Below are 13,756 nucleotides of genomic sequence, written 5' to 3'. Positions count from 1 at the left end.
TTATTTATCAAAAACAAACTCCTAGTAAAACAAAAATGATTAAAATGATGGGTTGCCTCCCATGTAGCGCTTGATTTATTGTCGTGGCACAACATAGTTATCTCGATTACTCAGACTTCATCAAGATATATGGTGGCTATACATTTGATCGAGTCGGTTGGACCGATATATAGCTTCACTCTTTGGCCATTCACCTTAAAGACACTACCATCATTGTTTTCTAACTCCACTACTCCAGATGAGTAAACTTAGCTGATTCTGAATGGACCAGACCATTTAGACTTCAACTTACCTGGAAACAGCTTCAGTCTGGAGTTGAAAAGGAGTACCAAATCGCCTTTCTAAAAGTTTCATTGGATAATCCTCCGATCATGGTACTTTTTCATCCTTTCCTTGTAAATATCTGCTCTTTCATATGCATTTAGGTAGAATTCATCCATCTCGTTCAGCTGTCCCAATCTCATATTTATAGCATCATCCCAGTTCAGGTTAAGCTGCTTTAGTGCCTACATTGCTTTATGTTCTAGCTCAATTGGCAAGTGATAAGCCTTTCCATAAACTAGTTGGTATGGTGACATGCCAATTGGTGTCTTAAACGCGGTCCTATTTGCCCATAAGGCATCATCCAGCTTCCTGGACCAATCTTTCCTGCTGGCATTCACATTTTTAGCAAGGATCAACTTGATTTCCCAATTTGAAACCTCCACCTGCCCACTAGTTTATGGGTGGTACGGTGTAGCTACCTTATGTTTCTTAACCCCATACTTTGTCAATACGGCTTTGAACAGCTTATTGCAGAAATGTGATCCTCCATCGCTTAAGATGGTACGAGGTACCCCAAAACGAGAGAAGATATTTCTCTTTAGGAATGCCACAACACTCTTACCTTCATTATCAGCTAGCGCGACTACTTTGACCTATTTGGATACATAGTCCATAGCAACTAAGATATATTTCATCCCAAATGAGCTCACAAATGGGCCCATGAAATCAATACCCCAAACATCGAATAACTCTACTTCAAGCATTTTAGACATGGGTATCTCATGGTGCTTTGAGATAGAACCTTGCCGCTGACACTGATCATATCTTTTTACAAAATCGTAGGCATCCTTGAATAATGAAGGCCAATAGTAGCCACTTGCAGTACTTTCTTGGCCGTCCGTTCACCTACATGGTGACCTCTAACTTGGGAAGCATGGCTTGCTTCCAGTATGCTAGGCACCTCTACATCTGGGATGCACCGCCTAATAATACCATCAGCACATCGTTGAAAAAGATAAGGTTCATCCCAGAAGTAATGTTTCACATCATGCATAAACTTTTTCTTTTGATGAAAGGAGAGATGCTCAGGAATCACTTCGCTCACCACGTAGTTAGCAAAATCTGCATACCACGGTAAGTTTTACACCATAGTTTCTAGAATTTCTTCATCGGGGAATGCATCATCAATATCAAGGTCGGTCTGCACTGTGTGTTCACTCTCAAGTCTAGATAGATGATCAGCTACTTGGTTTTCACAACCTTTTCTATCCTTTACCTTAAAATCGAATTCTTGAAGCAGTAACACCCACCTAATTAGCCTTGGCTTAGCATCCTTCTTTGCCATTAGATATCTTAGAGCCGCATGATCTGTATGAACCACTACCTTGGTTCCCAACAAGTAAGCACGGAACTTTTCGAAAGCATAAACAACCGTAAGAAGCTCTTATTTAGTGACGGTATAGTTCTTCTGTGCTCCATTCAATGCCTTGCTAGCGTAGTAGATTGGATGAAATAGCTTTTCTCTTTTCTGACCAAGTACAGCACCCAAGGCTACACCACTTGCATCACACATAATTTCAAAAGGTAGAGACCAATCGGGTGCTACAATTATAGGGGCTTTAACTAGCTTTCCTTTGAGGCATTCAAATGCCTTTAAGCAATCTTCACCAAAATGGAACTTTGCTTCCTTCTCCAAAAGTTTGCATAATGGGTTTGCAATCTTGGAGAAGTCTTTAATAAACCTCCGATAAAAACCAGCATAACCGAGAAAACTACGAACCCCTTCACAGAAATTGGAGGTGGTAGTTTCTTGATAACTTCAATCTTGGCTCGATCAACTTCAATTCCCTTTTCAGAGACTTTATGCCCGAGAACAATGCCTTTTTTGACCATAAAATGGCACTTCTCCCAATTTAGTACCAGATTGAATTCCACACATCGCTGCAAAGCCATACTCAGATTTGCCAAGCATGACTCAAATGAACCACCTACAACCGAAAAGTCATCCATAAACACCTCCAAAGTGTCTTCAACCATATCAGAGAAAATGGATATCATATACCGCTGAAAAGTGGCAGGTGCATTACATAGCCCAAATGGCATTCGTTTGAATGCAAAGTACCATATGGGTATGTAAAAGTGGTCTTCTCCTGATCTTCAGGAGCAATGCAAATCTGATTATATCCGGAATAACCATCTAAGAAACAGAACCATCCCTTCCCTGCCAATCGATCAAGCATTTGATCCATGAATGGCATTGGGAAGTGATCCTTTAACGTCCACGAATTTAGCTTCCGATAATCCATGCACACCCTTCACCCTGCGACAGGACTGAGTGGGATTAGCTCATTCTTCTCGTTTGCTACTACTGTCATGCCCCCTTTCCTGGGCACACATTGTACAGGACTCACCTATTTACTGTCTGAGATTGGATACACCACCCCTGCATCTAACCACTTTATGATTTTTTTCTTCACCACCTCTTGCATAGGTGGATTCATACTATGCTGATGCTCAATAGTGGGTACGCAATCTTCCTCTAGCTGAATCTTGTGCATACACATGCCAGGAGGGATACCAATTATATCAGCAATAGTCCAACCAATAGCTCTCTTGTACCTCTTCAGAACAGAGATGAGAGCCTTTACTTGTTGTTCACTTAAATCAACAGCAACAATAATCGGCAGTGTATTTCCACTACCCAAGAACGCATACCTTAGATGACTGGGTAGCTCTTTCAATTTTAGCACCAGTGGCTCTTCAATGGATGGCTTCGCCGGTGGTGAAGGTCGATTCTTAAGGTTAAGGTCCAGCTTCTTAGGGGCATATGAATACGACCCCATTCCTGTCAGAGCACAGATAGTTTCTTCGTACTCTTCAACATTCTCACGCTCAAAGTTCAAAAGCACAGCAGCCAATGGCTCAACAGTAAGATGCTTCTCCAAAGATAATTCCTTCTCATCCTCATAAAAAACATCAACTATAGAGAACACATTCATATCTTTGGGCTGCTTCATTAATTTGTATACATCAAAACGTACTACTTCGTCATTCATCCAAAATAAAAGCTCATTTGCTCGTAAATCAATAAGCACACTTCCTGTTGTGAGAAAAGGTCGACCCAAGGTTATGGGCACCTCAAAATCTACCTCGCAATCCAAAATAACAAAGTCTGTAGGAAAAATAAAGGTAGAAACCTTCACTAATACATCATACAAGATACCAACAGGTCGTTTTACCGACCTATCTGCCATTACAAGCCACATGTTGGTTGGTGTAGGATCGCCCAACCCCAACTATCTATAGATGGCTAGTGGCATCAAATTAATGCTAGCCCCCAAATCACATAAAGCCTTGGCAAAATCTAAAGATCCAACCATGCAAGAAATAGTGAAAGCACCCGGATCTGCCTTCTTCTGTACCAAAGACCTCATGGCAATTGCACTGCAATGATGAAAATTATCTGCCAGTTCATAGCTCGCTGCCCTTTTCTTTGTCAAAAGGTTCTTCATGAATTTGGCATACCCTGGCATTTGCTCCAGTGCCTCCACCAAAGGCACATTAATAGTCAGCTGCTTCAGCATGGTCATGAATTTACTGAACCTGGTGTCATCAGCCTTTTTCTTCAGTCTCTGAGGAAAAGGTGGTGGTGGATTTAGAAGAGTTTTCTCCACTACTTCCTTTTTATTGTGCTTTCTATTATCAATCTTCAGACTGCTGGCATCTAGGTGTAGTATCATGAACGTTCTCATTCTAATCTTCAAATTCTACAGAATCATCACAATCTGTTTTAATAACATTCTCTTCTGTACTATCAACCATAGGCTTTCCCTTGGATGGATTTTCCAATACCTTACCACTCCTGGTTGTAATAGCCAAACATGATCCATCTTTTCTTGGATTTTGGACGGTGTCACTCGGTAAAGTGCCAACTTTTCTTTGATTGAATGCCGCTGATAGTTGACTCATTTGTTGTTCCAGCTGTTTTATTGAAGTGGAATACGAGTCAACCAACTGATTTATTGAGGACAAATTATTTTTTACCTCAGTTACTCCCGTGTTGGTTGCCTCCACTCCTTTCAACAGCTTAGTCATCATGTACTCCATGGATATCTTCCTAGAGCTAGGTGCAGCTGCTTCACGATTTCCAGGAGGGACATACAAACCGCTCTTGTCATTTTTATTCTTCCAATTCCCTTGGTCTCAGTCTTTGTATCCAGATTTTTCATAATAGTTCCGACCTTGGTTTCCTTGGACATTGCCTTGAAAACCCCCTGATTATTCAAGTAATTTGCTTCCTCCTTAGAATAGGAGTCATCTCTTCCCTGTGATACAACAGCCTTGACCTTTTCTGTCTTCCCTGATAATAAATGCTTGCTAAGAAGGTCCATCTGCGTTTTCATATGAGCCATATCCTTGTCACGTTTCTCTTCTCTTCGCCTCTGTTCTGCAGTCATGCCAATAGATACAGTAGAGCTTGCTACCTCAAAATCCCTGGTATGCCAAGCTCTACTTTGCTTTGTCATACGATCAAGCATATCACATGCCTCAATAAAAGTAAGATCCATGAATGACCCACCCGCAACACTATCTACCACTGGCTTAGTCACCGAGTTCAAAGCCCTATATAATATTTCTATCAAGTGGACATTGGTCATCTAATGATTTGGGCACCGCATAAGCTTCTTCTTGAACCTCTCCAATGTCTTGTGGAGAGCTTCAGTTGGAAGCTATCTGAAATTGCCTATCTCATCTCTTAATTGTGCTCTCTTGGATGGTGGAAAGAATCTTTCTAGGAAAGCTTCTTTCAGTTGTCTCCAATTGGTAATAGAGTCAGGAGTTAGCCCATTTAACCATAGAGTTGCCTCTCCAGATAGAGACAATGGAAATAAGCACAGCCAGATTGCATTCTGTCCAACCCCTGGATTGTCAAATAATTTGTATATTGAGATAAAATTAATCAGATGCATATTCGAATCGTCGCCTGCAAGTCCACCAAATAATCCTTTGAGTTGCAATAGCTGGATCATGGTGCTAGTGATATTGAACTTGGCTCCGGGTGCCAAGGGCGGAGGAATAATAGCCCCCGTGGCTCAGCCCCATCCAAGTCATCATCATCATCATCAAAAGTGACTTGCACAGCTCGACATTCTGGTCTCATTCTAGCTTGACGATCTCTGTTGACATTCTTATTCACTGGTGCAACCACATCATCTACACGCCTTGGATTTAATAACTCATCATCACCCAGGTCCTCATTATCAAGATTTGGTACCCGACCTGGGTTATCAGCATTCTGTTGATTTACCTGCGCAGCTACTAATGCAGCTAATCTAGCCTGCTCCTGTTGAGTAGCTATCCTTTCAAGGTCTCGTTATGTATCCATTCTGCCAATAAGATGTTCTTCAGGATTTATAGGTAATAATGGCTGACCAGAACTTCGTGTATTTGGCATGCACTCCACTAAACCTGAACAAAACAAAAACAACAAATAAAAAGTAAAATTTGAGAATCTTTGACCAAAGGGTCTATTAACTATCACAAACTTAGTTGACAACCGTATTCCCTGGAAATGGCGCCAAAATTTGATATGCCCAAATTACAACTCTCGTTAGAAAGTGTAAGCGGTCGCTGTCAAATATAGAACCCAACTGGGTTGGGTGTCGAATCCCACAGGAAATACTATGATTACTAAGTATTGCGATTATTATTAGACTGTTGGTCGAAGATTCCAAGATAAGGGGGTTTGGTTTAAGTGCATAATAATATTATCAGTGTAACTATGAGATGATATGTGTAATTATATTTGATCACAGAGAAGGACAAGTTAGGGTTATGTCTACCTTGTAGCTTCTACTTCTCTATGAACTATGAGTAATACGGATTTTATACTTGCATACACTTATAGAGAGACGTATTCTAGTTCTAAATCCAAGTGTTTTTCAACCATCAAGGATTTATTCACCTTAGTTGTCTCGAATCAAAAGTGTACAACCAATCGTACGAACTCTCCAAGAAGTTAATCCTGCTAGGGCATTAACGTGTAAATAGAGGTTGGAAACCCTATTTTCTTGTCACACTCTCTTTTCCAAACAGTAACTTTTCTATTGAACAAGTTATTGCTATAATGGCGCATTCCCTATGTTTGAAACCACGAGAATTCAATTAAAATGAAGAGAGTAATGATATAAGTGGATTACACATCATAAATTCACAAACCCATAGCAATAGAGAGTATACTACAAGGTTTCCATAATCCTAACAAATAACTTAGCTACTCATGAATAAAATGGAGATCAACATAGAAATATTCATCATACCAAAACTTAGAATGATCTTGGTGATGAAGATGACTAGCGAAATTAATAGAGAAACGTGTTTCCCTCTCTCCGTTGCTCAACTAAGCCGTTTTCTCTGGTTTAAAAATAATCCAGAATCTGAATAATGAATAATGCCTAAAAATTCAGCAATAATGCTTTTAATAACATCCTTCTCTAATAAATTGCTACTGCATCCTTAACTATTTAAAAATACTGAGTTTGCCCGGGAAAAAGTTCCCATGCATCACATTCAGTCCAAAAGCTGCCTTCCCTTTTATGTGAAGTTTTCCTTTGCTGTCCAAAGGTCCCCAAAGTGCTGAAATCTTCCTCATTAGTACCTGAAAAGCATGCTAATCACATAGGTCAGCTCACTTAATTGAAAATAGACTAAAAGTGCAAGAATTATGTATTTTATCCTCAAAACTTAGCTAAAACATGGGTAAATTATGGTGCTTAGACATATAAATACGCCCAACATCATAAATCATGCATCAAATACATGTTAAAACATCATAACAGTCATGCTTGATAATGAAAACAATGATAATTCATCTCAAAATCTTGAAATTACAGCAATAGGCATGAAAATATAAAAATAGACATACAATTTATCTTCTAAAACACTTGAAATCTCATAATCTTGCAAATAGCAATAATGGGTTTGAACCCTAATTCAAATCTCATGAATATTCATTCAAAATCATATGAACTTGTAATTAATAGTTGGTTTTGGGCACAAGGATGGAAAAAGATCCTTGTTCATAGACTCCACATATCTTAATTGATGATTAGATAAAGAAACTTGATTTATTGATTCCTATTTGAGTTCTTGAAGATGAGTTCTTGATTATCTTGTCCTAGGAAACCTCAATTTGGAGCTTTCTTGGGGAAACAGTAGAGGATTTTGATTTCTTGGAGAGGAAGCTTTGAGCTCTAGGGTTTTTCTTTTAGAGAGAATGGATGAAAATAAGCATAAAGTGTTTAGAATAGACTTTAATTCCTTGCTTTAGATGAATTGGGGCCTTGGGAATTGACCAAAGTGCCCTTTAAAAGTTTTAGTCAGAGCTAGGAACAATAAAATTTTTTTGAACTGGCATGCCACCGCAACGTGCCACTATCGTGGTGGCTTACTGGAATTAGACAACCGTGACCTGGAATTTCTCCGTGACACAGAGCTATCGTGATGCTCTAATGATTTGGCATTTGGGCCATCACCGCAACACGCCACCATCGCGGTGATCCATTGGTAATGGAAAAATGAGAAATAAGGCTTCTCCGTGATGTGGAGCTATTGCGGAGGGCCACTGGAATTTATGATTGGGAATTTATCCTTCACTGCGACGCGGTGTTTTACCAGATGGCGTATTGCTTTACTAAAAATGCCATAACTTATAAACCGAGTATTGGATTTGAGTGAAATTGGTATTGATGGAAAGATTATTCAATTTTCTATATAATGGAGGGTCTAAATCTGAAAAATTCTATACATAACAAAGGTTATTTATATTTGAAGTTAGCCCTTAACATTCTAGGAGTAAAGTTAAGCTATATGACTGAATCTCAAACGTAATATGCTATTGAACTGATATGCGAGTGCATGAGTTGACATGAAAATATCTATATAGCGGAATCTGAGACTCGAAAAGAACTGAATAAAGGAGGACTATTACGTTCAGCTGAATCTGAGTTCATGGAGAAGAGATAAGGATACTTGGTACGCATATCTACTTCCGCTTCCCAAATAGCACCCTCAACGGACTAATTTTTCCACAGAACTTTGACCAAGGGAGCTTCTTTGTTCCTTAGTCTACGAATCTGATTATCCAGAATCTCTATTGGAACTTCTTCATATGAGAGGCTATTCTAAATATATGTACTTTCTAGAGGAACTATAACGGCTGAATCATCATGCACTTTTTCAACAAGGGCACATGGAATATTGGATGAACTAAAGATAAATCTGCGGGTAGATCAATCTCATACGTTATCTTCCTAACACGACTCAAAATTCGGAAGGTTACTACATACCGGGGACTAAGCTTCCCCTTTTTGTCAAATCTCTTCACCCCTTTCATGGGTGAAACTTTCAAATACACAAGATCATTAATCTCGAACTCAAGAGCTCTTCTTCTTACATTTACATAAGATTTCTGATGACTCTGGGCTATTTTCAATATCTCTCGAATCAACTGAACTTTCTCCATGGCCTCAAACACCATGTCTGGCCTAATCAAAGTGGCCTTACCAATTTTGAACCAGCCAATTGGCGATCTATATTTCCGCCCATAAAGATCTTCAAACGGAGCCATCTGAATACTAGCATGATAACTATTATTATAAGCGAACTAAATAAACGATAAATGCTCATCCCAACTACCTTTGAAACCAAGAACGCATGCCCTAAAAATGTCCTCTAGAGTCTGAATGACCCTCTTTGCCTGGACATGTTTTTGTTTATGAAAAGCTGAACTAAGATGAACTTGGGTACCAAGACCCTTTTGAAAGGCTTTCCAAAATGGAGAGGTAAATTGAGTACCCCTATCTGAGATGATGCACAACGGAACTCCATGCAATCTTACTAGCTCTTTGATATACAACTTAGCATAGTCTTGAGTTGTGTAGGACGTGTGAACTGGCAAGAAATGCTCTGACTTAGTCAATCTGTCTGCAATAACCTAAATTGAATCATGCTAACGACGCGAATGGGGTAAACTAGTCACACAATCCATATTTACCTCTTCTCATTTCCAAGTGGGGATATCAAACTCTTGCAATATACCACCAGGTCTTTAGTGCTCCACCTTAACCTGTTGACAATTTGGACACTTGGCTACAAACTCTGTAATATCTTTCTTTATACCACTCCATCAATAGATTTCCTATAAGTCATGGTACATCTTTGTAGTACCTGGATTAATGGAATAACGCGCACCATGCACTTCCACCATAATCTGCTGCCTCAAATCATCAACATATAGCACACACAATCTACTCTGGTACCTCAACACACCATATTCCCCTTTGTAGAAAACCTCTACCTTTTGGTCTCTAACTGACTCTTTTAGTTTGACCAAACTAGAATCCTTACTTACTTCTCTTTCACTTTCGAAACCAAAGAAGATTCGGAACTACTTTGAACCCAAACATTCCCTTCAGCTGAATCAACCAATCTCACACCTAACCTAGATAACCTATGAAGTTAACATTCTAACTCCTTCTTATCATTCTCCACATGAGAAACACTGCCTATAGACAATCTACTAAGGGCATCTACCACTACATTGGCCTTTCTTGAATGATACAACACACTCATATCATATTCCTTCAACAATTCTAACCACCTTTTCTGCCAAAGATTCAACTCTCTTGGAGTAAACACATACTGCAAGATTTTGTGGTCCATGAACACATCAACATGCACCCATAAAGATAGTGCCTCCAGATTTTCAAAGAAAACACAATAACAGCTAATTCAAGATCATAGGCCAGGTAGTTTTTTTTATGAGGCTTAAGTTGTCTAGAGGCATAGGCTTTGAACTTACCTCTCTACATTGAAACACAACCTAAACCAACTCTAGAGAAATCATAATACACCACAAAACCATCTGTACCATTAGGTAATGCTAAAACTAGAGATAAAGTGAGTCGAGTTTTCAACTCTTGAAAACTCTTCTCGCAGGAATAGAACCAGTGAAACATAACTTTCTTTTTGGTCAATCTAGACATTGGAGACGCAATAGATGATAAACCCTCAACAAAAATTTTGTAATAGCTAGCTAAACCCAAGAAACTCCTAATTTCTGACGGAGAAATAGGTCTAGAACAATTTCTTATGGCTTCCGTCTTTTGGAGATCAACTCTAATACCCTTACTTGAAATAATATGACCAAGAAAATCTACTGACCTTAGCCAAAATTCATATTTGTTTAATTTGGAGAACAACTGGTGATCTCTAATAGTTTGCAACACAATTCTAAGATGGCCTGCAATATCATCATCACTACAAGAGTAAACAAGAATATCATCGAGAAAGACTATGACAAATACGTCTAGATACTATTTGAACACTCTGTTCATAAAGTCCATGGAGGTTTTTGGGGTATTGGTTAGCCTGAAGGACATGACTAGAAAGTCAAAATGACCATAACGAGTTCAAAAAGCTATCTTTGGAATATCACATTCCCTGATGATAGCCGGATCTAAGGTCTATCTTTAAAAAATAACTTGCATCTTGGAGTTGATCAAATAAGTCATTAATTCTAGGAAGAAGATATTTGTTTTTGACTATAACTTTATTTAGCTGGCAATAGTTTATGCACAAACGCAAAGAACCATCTCTCTTTCGCACGAATAGGATGGGAGCGCCCTATGGAGAGATATTTAGGGTACTCTTTTAACTCTTTAAGCTTAGTATAAACCATACGGTAAGAAGGAATAAAAATAGGCTGAGTATCTAGGAGAAGGTCAATCTTGAATTCTAATTCCCTATCGAGAGGTACCCTTAACACATCTTCGAGAAAAACATCAGGAAGCTCATTGACTACACTTACTAACTGAACTATTGGAGTCTCAGACTTAGTGTCTTTGACCCAAACTAGGTTGTAGATGCACACTTTAGAATTCAACTTTCTGTCTTTAAGATAAGATAAGAAATGACTCTTGGGAGATATAGAATTACCTTTCCATTCAAAGACTGGCTTATCTGGAAACTAAAACTTCACCACTCGGGTGCGACAATCTATGGATGCATAATAGGAATGGAGCCAATCCACACCAAGAATAAGATCAAAGTCAACCATATTTAACTCTATTAGATCTGCTAACATGATTTTATGAAGGACAGTGATATGACACTTTCTATAGATCTGTTTGGCAACAATTGACTCACCTACTAGAGTAGAAACCAAGAAGGGCTCTGGGATCTTTTTAGGACTTATTTTAAAATTAACTACAAATAATGGGGTGACATAAGAAAAAGTCAACCCAGGGTCAAACAACACATAGACTTCAAGATGAAAGACACAAAACATACTAGTAACAACATCTGGTGAATCCTCCTGCTCCTGATAATATGGTAAAGCATAAAATTAATTCTGGTGGTGACTACCACCAGTACTGAATGATGCACCCTGAGGAGGAAATGGGCGACCTAGAGGAGCTGGTACACTAGTAGCCTGAGACTGAGGCTGAACATCTCTATTTCCCTACTTAGCATGCTGACACTCTTTATGACCTAACATACTATAGACATAACAACCGTTATGTCCAGCCAGGCACTCTCTCAGATGATTGTTGCCATACTTAGTACATAGAGAATAACTTGGTCTTACACTCACACTATTTTGAGATCTGGACATAGAGGAGTTAAGCCAGTACTCCCATCTAGATCTAGGAGTAGGAGCACTAGCTGAAGATGGAGTTCGCATCGATGAAAGATTCTGAAACTCTGACTAATTTCCCCCATGAGATCTAGTCTGGTCATACTCAAACTTCCCTATTCTAGCTTTCTTATTTCCTCTCTCTTCCTTTTAACTTCTCTAACTTAATCTGTTGAGCGTGAATCATCAATCTAGTAAGATCCATGTCTCCAATAAGCATGACAGTCCTACACTCTTTGACTACCAAGCTAGACACTCCAATAACAAACTTACCCATACTTTCTCTAGGATTAACCATCATATCGGCGGCATACTTAGACAACTGTTTGAACTTAAGGCAGTACTCTTTCACTGTTATAGTGCGCTACCTCAGGTTCACAAACTCCTTTATCTTAGCTTCTCTTATTTCACATGTAAAAAACCTATCTAGAAAAGCATCCTGAAACACCAGCCAATGTATAGGAGCTGCATTTTCACCTCTACCTTTCTTTCACATAACTACCCAATCATATGCTACATCCTTCAACCTATAGGATGCTAACTCTTCACTCTCCTCTTCAGAAATATACATATTCTAGGTGATCTTGTTTACCTTATCTAAATAAAGCTGAGGGTCCTCACCTAGTTTCAACCTAAAAAACTTTGGCGGATTGATTCTCATGAAATCTTTGATTTTGGTTGCTGCTAAATTACTATTCTGCTAAAGTGGGACTGCAGTTTAATGTTTCCCTGAACATTAGCAGTCACTGCCTGGGCTAATGCCTGAAAGGTAGCCCTAAACTCAGCATGGGATACATTCTCATTCAGAGGATCGGTGGGCTGGGGTAACTGGTTATTATTTCTGCAGGCATTAGCTCAACGAGGAGGCATATTCAACTATCACATAAAAATATGAGTTAAAAACATATAGAGATACTATAAGCATGATAGATCATATAAAAAGAGATGATTTCTTAAGAAAATCCCTAGCCTCTTGCTCATAAATATGGTACGCTTCACACCTAAGATCAAGACTCTACGTAACGCGGCTTGTCTGACTCCCTAGGACCCTAATAAACCTTAGGCTTTAATAATAAGTTTGAAGCACTATGAAAATTGGTCTCGAGATGTCACACAGTGCTCAAGACTACGAGTAGCCTTAAGCTAACCCTGTCTGCCTTATACTAAGTCAAAATATCATAATGGTGAAAATATAGACATAAAAGTCATACTGAATGCAGAAACTGTCTGAAATAGCTAAGAATAATCTGAATATAATCTCTGGAAACCAAATACTATAAGTCTGACTCAAATCAGCAGTCTGATAAGCCTCTACTACTAATAACTAGAGAGTCTCTGGGATAGACCCCCAGCTAACTCAAACTGTCTAAAATTAAATACTAAATCATATAGACTAATAAGCTACAAAATCTAAATAAATAAGTCCCTAAACTATAAGAACTCACCAACTATTGAATATAGATGGAGATGCTCAAACTACTTATACTGCTGATATTGAGCACCTGAACTTACATTATGAGATAATGTAGCACATAGACGTATATGTGGATTAATATTTTGAGGATGTACTGATTATATAAGGGTGAATAAATAAGTAAAACATTATCTCATTATCATAATTTGTAAGACAATGCATGCTAAATGTAAATGTCTTACACAAGACAAAATATGTGAAATACTGAAATCTGCAATCATGAATAACAAATCATACTTTATAAATCTAGTGAGTCATAACATTTAGTTCTAAAAGATACACCAATGTTCTATCTATAAATCATACTGTCTAAGTGTAAA

At 38.6% G+C, this 13,756-nt stretch overlaps 1 pseudogene; it reads right to left on the bottom strand.

Annotated features, from left to right (window-relative positions):
* Window positions 1-314: 314 nt before the first annotated feature.
* Window positions 315-13,756, bottom strand: part of LOC124896783 — a 40,144-nt pseudogene continuing 26,702 nt past the window's right edge.

This window comes from Capsicum annuum, chromosome 3, assembly GCF_002878395.1.
Source record: "Capsicum annuum cultivar UCD-10X-F1 chromosome 3, UCD10Xv1.1, whole genome shotgun sequence".
Classification (NCBI taxonomy): Eukaryota; Viridiplantae; Streptophyta; class Magnoliopsida; order Solanales; family Solanaceae; genus Capsicum; species Capsicum annuum.
Note: the sequence above shows the minus strand (reverse complement) of the source record. Positions and strands in the feature narration are given on the sequence as shown.